The sequence below is a fragment of the Monodon monoceros genome, unplaced genomic scaffold (genome assembly GCF_005190385.1).
Source record: "Monodon monoceros isolate NGI ecotype Baffin Bay Population unplaced genomic scaffold, NGI_Narwhal_1 Super_Scaffold_9, whole genome shotgun sequence".
In the NCBI taxonomy this organism is placed as follows: Eukaryota; Metazoa; Chordata; class Mammalia; order Artiodactyla; family Monodontidae; genus Monodon; species Monodon monoceros.
The window spans coordinates 34,693,511-34,709,786 of record NW_021703786.1 but is presented as its reverse complement, the minus strand read 5'-3'; the positions used below and the strand labels follow the sequence as shown (position 1 = coordinate 34,709,786).

General features: G+C 42.8%; 1 long non-coding RNA gene across 2 annotated transcripts in view; it reads left to right on the top strand.

The window, feature by feature from the left end:
• LOC114889659 overlaps positions 1-16,276 on the top strand; it is a 66,821-nt gene that overhangs the window by 8,565 nt on the left and 41,980 nt on the right. The window contains exon 1 of one of the 2 annotated variants that reach the window (XR_003792072.1): positions 13,717-14,188. The exons of the other annotated variant lie outside the window; for it this stretch is intronic. This is a non-coding gene — a long non-coding RNA (uncharacterized LOC114889659). Of the gene's footprint in view, positions 1-13,716; positions 14,189-16,276 lie in introns of those variants that run through there. 2 annotated transcript variants of the gene reach the window in all.

Here is a 16,276-nt window from a genome sequence, read left to right as displayed (position 1 = left end):
TTTCTCATCAGAAATAAACTTTCCTTATTCCCACAATTGTATTTAGTCTGGTACGATTAAAGCAGGATTATTTAAATTTCGGAGATCTGTGGCCATCGATAGGAAGTTAGCTCCCGACTGGAAGCCAGTGATTATGGCAGTGGGGTCCTCCGGATCATAGCTTCAGCATCACGGCATCCCCTGGGACTCCTTAGAAATTCGAATTCTTTGTCCCTAGCCCAGATGGGCTGAGTCAAAAATCCTGGGGAAGGACCCAACAATGATTAGACAAGCCTATGAGGTGACTGTGATGTGAGAGCAAGTTTGAGCCACTGCCGTGCTAGGATTGGTTTATAAAGCAGTTACACGACAAAAAGGCAGAATGAGGTCATGGAAAACCCCCGTGGGATGAGATTCGGGACACTTTTGCCATTGGGGGATCCTGGAGGCCTCACTTCTCAGACCCAGAGCTTGGGTTCCCTGGCTTCTGGGTCAGGACATGACGGTTTCTTTGGATATCCAGTGAGTCTGTTTTGACCTTGCTTCTTTCTTCGGGCTCTAGTACCATCTCCCAACAACTTACATGTCAATGCCGCCTCCTTTACTTTATGTTCCTAGATCCCAAAGACATGTGGCTATGATTTGGATGCCCCTTGTCTCCACACATTTCATTCCCAGCAAAAAAAAAAAAAAGTACCCAATATCTGTTTTATTTATTTATATATTATATACATGTGATACTATGTGAAACATTTTTTAATACATTATAAATCACACACAGAATGGAAACTCAAGCTGAGATCAATAACAGAATAGCGGTTCTAACATTTTTTCCCCACACCCCTTAAAGATCAACTTCCCCAACACACAGGTGGATTCACTGCACAGAAACCACTTGTCTGGAGAACTCAAGGCTGACTTCTCCCCAGCTCTGTCCTAAACAGTGACCTTTTTCCAGCAAAGTACTCATGTTCTTTGAGAGTTGAGCTTAGTTACTAGAAAACCACTGCTCAAGTAAATTCGTAGGAAACCAACGTCCTCCTTTTATCGAGCACTTTACTACCCGTCAGCCACAGTGCCAAATGCTTTTCAGATTCATACGTCTCATTTATTATTTACATTAAGTGGGGATAATTATTGCATTTGACAGGTGGGGAAACTGAAGCACAGCCTGGTTAAGTAACCTGCTCGTTTACTCTGAGGGAAAGCAGTGGAGCTCGGACACAAGGAGAAGTTCCTGCTACAAGATACAGATGGATGTTTGCCCTTAAAGAGGAGTTCTTTAGCACAGTGGAAGTGTATTACTTTCTAGTTGTAGATTTCCAGTGAGATTTTTTTGTTGTTGTTGTTTTTGTTTTTGCGGTACGCAGGCCTCTCACTGCTGTGGCCTCTCCCGTTGCGGAGCACAGGCTCCGGACGCGCAGGCTCAGCGGCCATGGCTCACGGGCCCAGCCGCTCCACGGCATGTGGGATCTTCCCGGACCGGGGCACGAACCCGTGTCCCCTGCATCGGCAGGCGGACTCTCAACCACTGTGCCACCAGGGAAGCCCTCCAATGAGATTTTTGGTGAGGCGCCGACAGCGCCATCCAGTGAATAAACCTGAATTGTTTCTATTCCACAGAGAAATAGGGCTGACACTGAGGAAGGGGGTATGGTTTTCTGTGTGGGCTTTGCCTGCCTCTGTGGCACTGCCCCGGCTAGCTGGTTGATGGGATGGATTTTCAGTGGAGAGTCAGACCCCGTGCTTCAGAATGGGCACAGGTAATTAGTACCACGATGGTAGCTGGAAAGAGAGAGATGCGTCTGGAAACAGCTTCAAAGTGTTCACATCACATTTAACACTGTCACCGATGTCCCTTATGGAGCAGCTGTCGAGCTGAAAGCATGCTTGCTTTTCATCATAACTGATTTTCTCCACAGTGAGCGGGGTTCCCGAGTTTGCATGCACTTTATCAGACACACATGCAGCTGACATACGATATGGAAACGCTCTCATTCGCGTCTGTTTATTTGCTGCATCAACTGACAGAATGTGGTTGCTTTTGAAGTCTCCGAGGAGCTGAAAAAAAAATCTCGGAAATCTGACTTTACGAAGTTAGGTTTTCCACCACCAAGACGTATCTTCACGTTAGGTTTGTTTACAAGGAGTTGCTGTTTCCACTTGCTAGAGCAGCTCTTAAACATTAAAAAAAAAAAAGTTTTTTTTTCCAACCGCGAAGTGGATCTAAACATTAAGTGTTTCTACGGTTGGTGTTTCAGCTCCTGGGCCGCTATTAACTTCTGCTGGGATGAGATGGAAGGGTGCCTTCCACTCAGCCACCCGTCACGTGCGAGTGTAATATTTGGAAGATTTTTTTAAAATGGCTCATTGTGCAATATTTATATTTCATTCACATCAGCGCGGGACACTGTTGACACAAAGTTCCGCTGTGCTGTTGGCTGCACCCTCGCTGCGCCACCCCTCCAAGCCCGGCTCCTGCAGAGCGCGGCACACAGGGCCGCCCCCTCCAAGGGGAAGGGCAGGCACAGGAGAAGTGGAGGGATGCTTCCACGGCTCTGCTCGAAAGGAGAAAAGATCGGACATGGTCTCCCAGTCTCAGAACTGAAGCACTTGGAAAGTTAGATGGATCTTCCCTCTCCCCCTGAAGGCAGAAAACACGAAGTGCGCTTTGGTTCTGTATAAAATGTACATTTCACACTTTCTTAGGATTGCCTTTACCAGATAGTCTCAAAGACTTTCTCACATTTTGTTCCCTCCAAACCAGCTCCAGACCATGAATCAGGAATCCCAGGAAGCATCCTGAATAAAGGGACCTCTGCAGAACGGAACCCCCCTCTCCCTTAGGCTAAATACCTTCTGTTAGACTCTATTATTCCAGGGAACGGTAAGGATGGATCCCCAGGGAGTGAGAAAAATTTTCTATCACTTCCTCCCTGTCCCTGTCCTGCACCACACACACACACACACACACATGCACACACTCACCCACCTAAATACTCTTCCCTTTTGTCAGCTTTCAGCCATACTCTTTCCCAAATTCACAGCCAGCTCCTGCTGGCAAAAGTACAGTGAGAAATAGTCCCATATCATTGTCAACGAAAAGGAAATTTCCTCAAAATTCCATTGCCATTCTGTCTTGAGTTTTAAATTCTGCTTAGCTCTGGGCATTTAGGAGAGAGAGAGAAAGAGAGAGAGAGGGAGGATAAATGAATCAATGACTTTATGAATATTTACTGTCGGATTCTCTGAAATCTAGGTTAGTATTCAAGCAATAAAGACAGAATAAAGTAAAAGTTAAGCCGTGTGTCTGCGTGAGACTAACCTGGATTTTCATGACTTCTTTTCCTGCCCAACCTTTTAAAAAGCTGGTGACAAAGCAATGAAAAAAAAGACCAAGTGCAGGGCAGATGCTATCAGGTGTTTTGATTGTTGGAATGTCACCTTGCCAGTAAGATACCGGCCCCACTCCGGGTAGGCATGTGGTTTTCTGGCTCAGCTGAACCATGACTTAGAAATGGAGAAACGGAGGTCCATGGATTTCCAAGTCCCCGTGAACCCACCTTCCTCCCCCGCATGCTGTTGTCAGCGTATTCCTTGTTCAGCCTTCATCCCACGAGGGATATAAATTTAGAAAAGAAACCTGTAGGTAATTAACAGTCTAGCGTGTCTGTCATTCCTTTGATAAAATGTGTTGGGTGTGGTTTCTCGACATGCAGTTGATAAAATGAACTGGTGGTGTTCCATTTCATTTGACTTTCCATTAGTTTTTTTTTTCTTTTTTTTCCAACGAGAACGTCTTAATGGCCAGCTTCTGTTTTCAATCATGGAGGCCATTTCTATGGATTTATTTATTTATTTATTTATTTTACATTTTCCAATAAGAAACATATTCTGATCCTTTAAAGGTTGGGAGTAAAGCATGGAAGGGTGGGTGATACTCAGAAGACGAGCTTCTCTGCTGGCTTAAATCAGCAAGTGTATATGCATCTGGGTGGGCAGGCACGTGTGCATGTGAGGGCCTTTTTGAGGTCTTCATTGAGTCCTGACTCGGACAGAGATCCTGCCACATGCCTTATTTCTTCAGTGTCTTCACAGCTTTAGCAACTTGACGCCTGGAGGAACAGCACCTCACCTTCATTTATCTATTTGGCTCCAATGTCATACTAGTTAAAAGTGCAGAAAATGCTGGGGGCCTTTGAACGTGGAATTGCAACTTGCATAACCAAATAAGTAGTCTGTGTGATTAGGTTTTATATAGGACTGAGCTGGCGAGCATGCAGATGGAAGGAGCACAGGAGTGATTTCCAGCTCACAGCTTTGAAAAGCTGAGTCATCTGGATAAATCACCCAGCTTTTTAACTACAGAAGCTTCAGCAAGTAAGTATGTGCAATGGCCACTCTCTGTGAAGAGTCACCAGAGAGAGAAGGCTCTTCTCACAGCCCCCGTTTGCTCTCCAAAGGAGCCCACGCAGGCAGCCTCGGCAGGCTGGGGCAGGAGGACAGAGCTCCAGGTGTACGTTACTGTGTCGGTGTACCTGGATTTGAACTTGAGATGCTGTCCCTGCTCTGCATCGTCTTCTTCACTTTCCTCCTATCCAGTAAAGATCCCGAACTTTGGCCTGTGTCTCATGCGCTCTGGCCAGTTTTTAGATTTCTCAGCTTAAGGCTTTTGATTGTCATCCATGAGCTGTCTCCCTAAGTTCTGGTTCTTGGTTGCGTCTTGAGCCTTGCCTACCATTTAAGGCCGGTTGCCTGAGTGGTGCCTTTAGCGCCCCACCTGTGATACCTGACCCGTGGGCTGCCGTAGCCCTGTGTGATGTGCCTCTTGGTCCGCCCTTTCCCAGGCTCTCCACACCCTGTGAGGATCCCATTCCTTCACTCGGAGACGTTTACACACGCAGAAGGGAACTGGCTTATACTGAAAGGCGAATCTCGCTTCCATCAGTCTTGAAACCGGAAACAGAGCTCTGGCCTGTTCCTCTTGAACTGTTCCTTCGATTAGAGACTCCCATCTGCGTGTGGCATCTCGGTCCACTGTTGCTGCCACTGTGGCCCGGGTCACAGACCTCTGCTCACAGCTGCTGACACTGGGCACGTGGTCCCGGGCGGCACACCCCTTGAGCTGCTCACTCAACAGCTGTCGCTGCCACCCCTGCTTCTTGTTTGCAAACAGCACCCTGCGTTTTACTGCCGCCCAGGTGGTGAGCCAAGTCCCAGGGGGTGAGTCATTGTTTTGTCAGCCAATGAGAGTCATCTGAATCCTTTTTGCTCCCTGTTTATTTTCTAAGCCTCCCTTGCAGCCTTACAGCCGTGGGGTGTTGTTATCATATAAGAGAAAGTCTGCCGGGAGTGTTTAGAAAGTGCTTCGCTGGCAATAAGAGAAGCAGATTTGTGTGGGGACCTTGCTCGTACAAAAGGATGTGGAGAGGACCCAAGTGCCACGATACCGAAGTGGATTCCAGAGCCCAGCTGCCTGGTCTGAATTCTGGCATCCACTGCCAGCTCTCTTGCTGCTAGCTAAGTTAATATGTCTCTTCGTGCCTCAGTTTTCCCATCTATGAAATGGGAGTGATAGTAATAGCATCTATTTAATAAGATTGTTAAGAGAATTAAATTAATAGTTATTAACTACTTATAATAGTGCCTGGTACACAGTCAAGTTCTGAAAGTTAAACATATGAGCACAGGCATTTTTCAAGGCGAATTCGATTTAATAAACACTAAACATAGCATTGTTCTTCCATGAAACTGACAGTGATGAGAAATGAACAGTGAGGTTCAACATAGGCTAGGCTATGAGGAGATGGCTACTCTCCTGCCATCCTTTGGAGTGGATAAATTATATACCTTCTGAACCCGAAATGTCTCTTCCAGAAATAGGATGGACAAGGAGACTAGTAACAGTAATGATGCATACCCATATTTTTTGACATGAAAATTGTTCAGGGTTCGTGAGGAAGTCAGGTAACAGAATATCTTCGATACAACCGTGCCATTTATAAAAGAAATTTGTATTCAGTGTATAAAAGTGCATCGAAAACATCAGGGGAAAGAGATATCAAGTATTGGAGAGGTAGATGACTTAAAACATTTCCCTTTTTGTTTACTTAAGTTTTCTAACTTTTCTACAATAGTCTTGGGCCGCTGGTGTAAGAAACAAAGTCCCTGTATTATGATTCCATTTTTGTAAAACAAATACAGTGACCTATAGCAATAAACAGCAACACCTAGATATTGACGCATATAAAACTATCTGGAAAGACATGCACCAAGATGTGAGTAGTTGGCATCTCTACGTTAATGGAATTCGTTTATTTTATTTTGTTTTCATTTTTAATATTTATACTTCTAGATTTTACTGCAATCATTATGTAACATTTGGTGTTTGCAAAATGAAAAAAAGAGCTAAGCAGCATGTCCTTTTTGTTCTAATGGTCCTACTGTTCGGCTCCTCTGTAGATGGCCAAGTTGGAAAATTCTGTATGTGCCAGATATTTGAGCTAATAAAGATTCTGCGAGAATCCTCCTTCCCCCTTCCCCCCCAACCCCACACGTTAGTCTGGAGACGTTTATATTTTCTGCCCAGTACCTTTCCCAAGTCATTCTGTGTTAGATTAATAGCTAGAATTTTTTCGTTAGATTAATAGCTCCCAAGTGACGTGAATATGCTGATTTTATGGCAGACCTCCAGAGAGGGCTTTTTACAAATAAAAATGGCTATGATGAATTACGTTCCTTGAGATCCTGATGGCTCTATTTAGAGGTTTCTGTAGGTGCTCAGGCCTTTATGAAAGGTGCCTCCAGATTACTCTAAAATCCTTGCACTCCGTGTTTCTTTCCCGCTTTGAGAACAGAGTCAGGGTTAATCTGGGGGTAGGGACTTTTGCCCTGTCCTGCGGTTTGTGAATTCCTTGGCCCACCTGTGAACGTAAAGCATTCTCTTCTGATTCAAGTTCATCTGTCAGTCCAGGAAAATGCTTTTCCTTTTCAGAGGACCTGGACTGATTGGTTGGAAATATAATTTAGTTCCTGTGTTTGTACTGGATCAGAGATCAGAAAGCCGTTTCAGACTGCACTGGCTGGCGGGCTTTATCTTAGTGGTGAAGTTCAGAAGTGCAGCAACAGACAGGAAAATCAGAGCTGCTTATACAGTCGCTTTTCTTTCTCTTCCTGAAGTGTTTTAAAGAGGAAGACTGGTTCCCCCAAACTTCTGGAGTTGGCAGTAGTACTGTGGCGTGCTGTCAATTCTTATTTGTTTCCCGATTCTTCTGTCAGTTGGAAGAGAAAAGACAGCTGGTGGGAGGGAGTGTAAGCGGAAAGGATCTTCCTCTGGGTGTTGACTTTGTAGCAGACACAGCTCTATACCTCGTACATGTATGATCTCACTCCTCTTATTTTTCAGAAAAAAAAAATGATGTCGTGAGAGACATGCAGATAAGCGGCAGAAGTGGGTTCAAATGCCACAGCTGCCTTCTTTGAACTGGGGGTGTTTGCACAACGCCGTGTGTAGAAATGAGCCTGTGGCTTCTGTGATCTAGGTGAATCATTCACCACCTCCAACTTTTCAGCATCCTGTCTGTAGATCAAGGATGACGTGATGATAATGGGGGGGGTTATGCTGGTGATGATGCTTCTTACCACAGCGTTACCATGGTGACTGCAAGGATTACTGTGAGTGAATCCCTGTAGGCATTAGATTGCTAGCCGCACTAGCCCTTCTCTCCTTCCTCCTGGCCAGAGTTGCCCTGGGGAGGAGCAGAGTGTTCGCGTCAGCTGCATATTTCTGTGCAAACTGACACGAGAAGATGCTCTTCTCATTTCATCCCAGCGCATGTTATGATCTGTGTGTCCTCCAGTGCAAAGCACAGATACAGTTGTAAGTTTACACCTTTGTCCACAAACTTCATCATGACTCTGGTGACTATGAAACACATCCTGATGACAATGGCATTGAGAACCCTTGCCAGATTCTGAAAGTATTTGCTTAAAACAGCTGCCGCCCAAGTGGCCCTTGGATCTGTTGGTTCGGAGAGTGCCCCTGTTCACATCATAACCAGACCAGGATCAAGAGGAAAGACACAGTTTGGTCACAGCACAGTCCTAGGCAGCAAAGGGGATCGTCCTCTTCCTGAAGCGGCCTTGTGTCATTCTTCCTCTTCTTCATTTTTCAGGGCACGTGGAGCCTGAGCTTGAGAAGAGTGGGGCCGCTTTATCGGGCACTCCTCAGTGCTTTTATTGTTAGTTTTCAGTTGTTATATGTTGGTCTTATATGCTATATGTCTAAAACTCTAAGGCCCTTCTGAGTCTTCTGAAGTCTTTTCTAGAGAATTGGTTTGGGATGGGGAGAGGGGTGAGGGGCTGGGTATTCAGAGAGGAAGGGGGAAGCAGGTGGGCATGGAATCAGATGGGCAGCGTCGTTTGCACTCATCTCCATGGTCACTTCTTTTTAAAAAGATTTTTGGATGTAGACCGTTTCTTAAAGTCTTTATTGAATTTGTTACAGTGTTGCTTCTGTCTTCTGTTTCGGTTTTGTGGCCGGGAGGCATGTGGGATCTTAGCTTCCCGACCAGGGATCGAACCCGCACCCCCTACACTAGAAGGGGAAGTCTTTACCACTGGACCACCAAGGAAGTCCCTCCTTGGTCACTTTTAAAACCACCTTTACTGCACATAGATGCCCAGGGTGGGTGGCAGGCGTGTAAGGAAAGGATGGAGGGAAGTAAACGCTCACATTACGCTGTTGCTCTGGAGCCAGGCACAATGTTAGATGCTTCCCTTTGCTTTACATCATCTCCTCTTTCACTATCATATGTAAGTTGGGTATTTTATCTACTTTTACTGGAAATAGGTTCAGAAACAAAATGATTGGCCCAAAACTCCCAACTGTATCAAAGGCAGAGCCCTGATGAGTATCTTTGTCTCTCAGTCCAAAGCTCAGGTTAGAACAAATGAAAACAAGTAAAATTCGTAGAGCAATGTACAGCTTCTTCAAGGGCTACGGGCATGCCAACCCCAAAGGTATTCACAAAACATGACTTAAAAAACAGCACATAAAACAAGTGAATTTGTAAAGTTATTTGAAAATAACTGGGGGAATGGACAGCTTGTACTATGATAGGTGGTCTCTTAAATTTTTACTTTTGTGAGTTCTTTTTTTTTTTAATTATTTATTTTGGCTGTGCTGGGTCTTAGTCTTGGGCCCCCTGGATTGGGAGCACGGGGTCTTACCCACTGGATCACCAGGGAAGTCCCTTACTTTTGTAAGTTCTTTGAACCATGTAGGGTAACTTGAAATAACGTTTGAGTGCCGCCATGTTTTGTGGGCTGTCTTTGATCACTTCATAAGAGATAATTTGAAAACGAATCATTTATATGCAAATTGTCGCTGCTGGGTTCTGGAGAATTGCTATATTTCCTTAGGTAGATTAAACTCCAGGAAATCATTCTAATAGAATTCACTTTCTTCAAAAATTCGTTCTTCGTAGATAACAGAAAAGTTAATGTAAGCCCAGCCTGTCTCAGTCAAATTATCACAAATTCCAAACAAGCCGGCTCTGAATTAATAAGATTTCATTGCCGTGCAGGATGGGTATATTTACACGAAGTGGAGACAGAATGAAGGAGCAATCAGGATCAGATGCAATTAAGATGGGAAATACCCTAAGTTAAAAAATCCTTTGATTTTTCATGGATAAAATGGAAATTCTGTCTTGTGACATTTGATACTTTGTCCTAATCTAAACAGGCTGCTAGTCTCTAAAAAGAGTAAGGATACATCAAGGTGATTTGAGTGTCTGCATCAAATTTCAGCTTCAGAGCAGGCTTTGGAATCACACCGACTGAGGGGCCAGTCCAGGCTTTGCAAATTATGTACGGAGTTGGGTCAGTTGCTTTAATAAGCTCTTTAAGACTCTGTTTAACCCTCTTTAAATTAGGGGGAGTATTGGAGAAATAGAGCAAATATATGCTGAGTAGGTTCACTTTCTGGGATGAAGTAGTACACAAAAAGGGAGTTATTTTTACTATATTATTATCTTAGTGTTTTTCAAGTAGGCTTTTTTTTTTTATTTGGTTTCGTTGTGGTTAAGAACACATGTGATCTACCCACTTGCCAAAATTTTAAGTGTAGAATACAGCATTATTAGCTCTAGGTGTGACATTGTACCGGTGATCTCTAGAACTTATTCATCTTGCATAATTGAAACGTTATGTCTGTTGACGAGCAACCCCGCATTTCCCACCCTCCCCCCCGTTATCCAAGTAATTAAAAAATGCAATGTGATGAAGACTTAGCTCCATGGAACAATTAAAAATAATGATATGTTCTCATTCCCCGGGTACTTTGGGAGGGATGATAACCAAATTCTGTTATTTTCTTTTTAAAATACCCAGGTAGGGGCAGGTGTGAAAAGATGGGAAGAGGTGGATTTGGCTGGTCATGGAAGGGCAGACACACGCTGAGGTGATGAGGGAATGCCAGTTCCATCACTGTTACTCTCGGTAACAGTGATGGAATTGACGTGACTGAGACAAAGAGAAATCCTGAAAAGCTTCATGGCTCAGTTACATCTGCTCTAACGCTGGAAAGAAAGGCCTTGCTGACATAAAGAGACACATCCACAGTACATCTTGGTTGTAGTACCAAAAACTGGACAAGGCCCTGGGCCATTCAGTCACCAAAACTGATTCTCCTCTTGCCAAAGTGGAACATTTTCCATGGGTTCTTGTTTGGTGCATAACGGGGACAGTAAGTAAGTGGAGCTTTCTGCGAACCCCTCAGCAGCACCGGGTGCGATTTTCACTTCCCCACAAGCACTTTAGACCTTCCTTCCTGAAGATCGTTTAATGCAGTAATACTACTGCCTTAATAGGATATCCTTTTCTCTCATCTCCTCCTACCTCGTTTGGAAAGAAGTAATTTTGTACCAAAACAAAACGGAAAAACCACCAACAGCCCAACGTAATTTTCCAGGTTCAGTCAAATATCAAAGTACAGTAGTAGCTAGATACAATATCTCTCACTGGCGTCTTCAGAAACGTTGTGAAACGTTTTCTTGGTTGTACCCTGTTATGGCTTGCAAAGGAAGTTGGGTGAAGAGCCAGGGAAAGAAATGCCCAACACATATGAAGGGATATTATTCGGAAGGGTACAGGCTACCTGTAGTTTATAATACTTCTTCCCGGTTGAGTTTCATGCCTCTGGCTGTTCTCTCTATCACCAAAGTATTCCATTTCTGAAAGGAGAAAGCAAAGGAGGGAATATCTAAGCTATAAAATGTCCAGTTGCTTTCCAAACTTGTTACAATTTCCAACCACATCAAGAAGGTTGTCTGAAAAGACAGTCAGCTTTTGCACTAACCAAATGCATACACAATTATTTACTTTTAAAAAATTTTCTTGGAGAACGTATCATCAAAGGAATGTTCAGGGTTATTCTGAGGCTATTTGCCTCCAATCCTTTAAAAACTAGTTTTGTAACTACAGTATATTTGTCTTTTTTTTTCCTTTAAAAATTTTGTAAATCAAATAAGCCACAATTCAATTTATTTTAGAAAAAAATACCAAGAGCTGGATATATTTTATTCACTTTTCTGGGAATAAGATGCTGATGACTTCCCAAAGAGCAACTTAAGGAGAAATAATCAAAACCTTACTTTTTCCCCCTAAAACTAGATGGGAGGAGGGTAAAATCTTGATGAGATATATTTCACTGAGATGTGTCAGTAATAGGTCTGTTGAAGGTTTGCTTGTTCATCTAGTCACTTTCATTTCCTAAGACATGAAGGATAAAGTGGGAGCTCTGCTTGCATCTTTCAGAACTTGGATTTCATAAAGGTCTTTTGGACCTTAGAATATTCAAAGGGTTTTAAAGACGTCGTGGCTAACAAATTGCCAATCAATCAATATTTTTTGATGAGCCGAGTATAAATTTCAGTTGCATGAAATATTTCTAATTCTAAGAACAGTTATAAGTGGAAGGGCTAGTGGTCTGTGTTTGGATTCAACACGTGTTTCTGGTCTTGCATTTTCTCTCCTCTGTTGGATCGTTAGCTCTACTGTATTTGCTTTAAAATTTTGTAGCTCCTTTTCCCTCTTCTTTCTTTCTTTCTTTCTCTTTGTCTTTTTTTCTCTCTCTTCCTCCCTTCCTTCCTTCCTCCCTCCCTTCCTCCCTCCCTCCCTCTCTCTCTCTCTCTTTCTTTCTTTTTTTCCTCATGTTTGGTGTCAGAACCTCAGTGTGCATAATTAATTAATCCTGATCTCTTATGAATTATTACCACTTCACTGTATATTGCCATTTACCTCACTTCTGTGCATTCAACTACTGTCATCATTAATTTACTTCTTATTTACTTACTTATTTACTTAATGGTTTTACTTTATTTACTATGGTATAAATCCCACAGTAGTATGCTACTCTTTTTGCTTTGTAACAGTCAATTTTCTTTTAAAGAAATGAAGAAAAAAATAAAATATCTTTTTAATATTTGTCCACATATTTACTATTTCCAGTGCCCGATTTTCCACAGGTATTATCCTCCTTGAGCCTGAAGAAACTCATTTAAGTGTTTTTGTAGTGAGGTTGACTGGTGAGAAGTTTTCACAGGTTTTGTTTATGTGAGGATGACAGAGGTTTTTGTTGGTTTGTTTTCTACTCTTTTATTCTCCAGCACTATAAAATTGCTGTATCATTAATCTTCTGCCCAGCTTCATATCTGATGAGAAGCAGTGTCGTCATTTTGTCAGTATTACCCTATATGTTTTGCGTAGATTTTCTCCCAGTTCTGTGCCTTGTCTTTTCGTTTTCTTAACAATGTCTTTCAAACAGCTGACTTAAAAAAATTTTAATGATGTCCCTTTACCAATTTGTTGTATTATAAATCATGCTTTTAGTGTTGTATCTAAGAAATCTTTGCATAACTATCTAAGGCCTCAAAGATTTTTTTTTCGTCCTGTTTTCTTCCAGAAGTTGTATAGTTCTATGTTTTACATTTAGGTCTAATGATTCATTTTGTGTTAAGTTCCTCAGCGTTTTAAAACAAAGATGTATGTGAGATTGCTGAGTCAAGCTAATGTTTTTCCCACTGTTTTGAGCTACCTCGGTGCATGACGTGAAAGCCCCTGCAATGAACATCACTCTCTACCTAGAACCTGTGATGTTCTTGGAAAAATTTCTCCCAAATTGCAGTCATAGCCAATATATGTGTCTGATTGGAAGATGTGTTCTCTCATTTAGCTCAAAGGTTACAGAGGTCTGAATGAGCTGATTTTCATCATTTCACTCCAAGAATAACCTCACTCATTACCTGGTGAAGTTAGGATTTGAATACCCAACAGAATTTAATGGAGGGCGTGGCTTGGTTTTCTGTAAGAATTAAGGTATTTTGCGTCTTCTCTTTGCTTTCAAAACAGTACGAGAAGACCTAAAATAAAATGTCAGATAATTAAAAGTTTAACACGCATCCAGAAACCTCGAAAGAAAAATAGGTGTGTCCTTATAATTTCATAATTTGCATTCCTCTGCGCTGAACCCAGCTAGTTCCCAAAGATGGGCCTGCCTGAACATCTTGAAGGTCAAAATAACCTAATCCAAGAGACACAGCTGAATTTTATATGAGCTCATTTTACCAAATGTGAAATCTGCTATCTCTTATGTAGAAATATGGAAATGCTAAAACAGGCCTCTCTGATGGTGACTTCAAGGCTGGAAAAAACAAGGGGGGCCAGGGTGGGGAGGTGAGATTAGGCAGTTGCCGGCTCTAGCAGGCTGCATGCCTTCCAGAACTTGCCAGGATTCAAGACCATATGCAAGTCAGATGACGGAAGGAAAGTCAGGGGGGACTGTGATGTGTTACTAAAATAGCTGCTCAGCAAGAAACATTATTTCACTACATATTCTCACTCACACATGTATTCATTCATATTCATTCAGTATTCGCTGAGTACTTAGGTTCATGTTAGCCCTTGAAAAAGATAACCATGTACTGTCTCTGTTTTTAAGGAGCTTTACAGACTCATCTGAACATTGAAACTACATCCGAAAAAAAGAAAAAGGAAGGAAGGAAGAAAGAAAGGAAAGGAAGGAAAGGAAGGAAGGAAGGAAAGAAAGAAAGAAGTGGAATTCAAAAGTTGGGAATACAATATATGGCCTCTCAAATGAGTCAAAGATGTTTTGAGTGAGAGAGTTCAAGTAGATATTAATGGAGAAGTGAGTATTTGAAGGGAACCTGAATGAGTGAATAAATGAATAATCTATCCAGAGCTGGTAGGATAACGTGTTCAAAGCCTCGAGGAGAGAGTGAATGAAAATATACAGGTAGGAGAGCCCAGAGAGTGTATGGGGAACCCTGAATTATTCAAATTTTGTTTTATCTAAGATTAAGAAGAAAACCAACAAAGAAGATGAAACAAAATCTGAAAATGTCTATCTGTTCTATTTATAATGTTCTGGGCTGCCTAATGGAATGTAGATGGGCTAGCTCGTTTTCAAGCATTGATATTTTCTAAATATCCAGAAAGATCGTTTAATGGTGTGAGTGGCTTCATAAACGCAGATTGGCTACAATGCAAAAATCAAAGTTTCATCAAAGGTCAACCAGTTTGCGTTAGAGAACGCTTTGCATGGGACCTAGAATATTTAATTGGCAGCTCAGTTGGAATTAACCCTGTGACACTTAATTGTATGTGTCAACTTCACTGGGCCACAGAGTGCTCAGATATTTGGTCCAATGTTATTTGGGGTGTTTTCTGGGAGGGTTTATTTTCTTTGGATGAGATTAACATTTACACTTGTGGATGAAGTGAAGCAGATTGCCCTCCTCATGTGGGTGTGTGGGTGGGCCTCGTCCAATCAGCTGAAAGCCTGACTGGAACAGCAGTCTGACCTTCCTCCAAGTGAGATAGAATTCTCTGCCTGGAGGCTTTCAAACTATAGCTCTCCCTGCCTGATGACCTTAGCGCGGGGACGTCAGCTCTTCCTGGGTCTGTCCTGGCTGACCTGGGACATCAGCCCTGCAGAGTTTGGACTCACCAGCCTGCATAATTGTGTGAGCCAGTTCCTCGTCGTTTCTTGTAATGTATCTCTTTATATGTACAACACACATACATGGGATACATATATCCTATATATGTATGTTGGAATATATATTGTTAATTGGGCTTAGAGTACTTAGAGCCTGTGTACAGGATGTGTATTGATTTGTATAAAGCACAATCCTGTACACATACAGGAATATATATATATATATATATACACACACACATATACATTATACACATACCCTACCCATAGGGTATTCTGTCGTTCTGGAGAATCCTGAACTAATACAAACCCTGTGGGATTCCTGGTTAACCTATAGAAGCAAAAGTAGAATCTCCATGAGTCCCTTGGTATGAAGAATAGTGTTTAAGAATCCCTGCCATTCTTGCAATCCAGGTAGGAGCTCAGAACCCTACTCCCGCTAGCGATGACCATTTCTTAGCATCAGACAGAGCGACCTGCCAGAGCAGCTGCTGGCTTTCCCAGGGCTGAGGAATGAGCCTGGTCCGCTCGCTCCCCCAGACCGTCTCCATCCCAAGGCCACATCGTTGGTCGCTAAAACGTTCACTGCACTCGCACTGGCAGTGATTTTGTTTCCCTAAATAGGACCTAGAGTCACAAATACCTGCATGTAGCTCAGCTCTTAAAAATAAGCTAAGTAGCATCCCGCAAAGAGTACATACTTCCTGTTGAAGCATATGGTGAAACCTGCAGTGCACCAAGCCAAGGTGGGGAGAGCCACAGCAGATCCTGGAACCCTGCCACTTATGCCAGAGGAGCTGGCAAAAGAATGAGCATAAAATTTAGTCTAGACCTGGTCAAGCCTTTTTAACTCCTCCAGGAAACGGAGCTTGAAGGGGGGAATTTGGGCTTTTATTTTTCCCTAGTGGGAAGATACTTAGAGATAATTCATACGATACCGGATGATTATGTGTAAAAAAATAATGTTTTTATTTCCCTTCTTTGAACTCCTAGCATTGCTTTTCTCTTTGGAACCCCCAATTCAGCTTTATTTTTCTAAGGACATTCGTTCAACAAGCATTGAGTGCCGCTCGCGTGCCTGCACCGTATAAGGTCCTCTTGCATCACCGCTGAGTTCCTATTGATCCACGTCTTTGCCATCTCCTCCTGCTGCGGGTCCAGACTACATCCCTCTGGTCCCTTGAGTATGATCTTACTCATCTCCTTTTCTCTTCTCTGGCTTGATGGTTTGTCCCCTTTTCCCTCTGGTGGTCACTTGACTGTGATCTTCCTCAT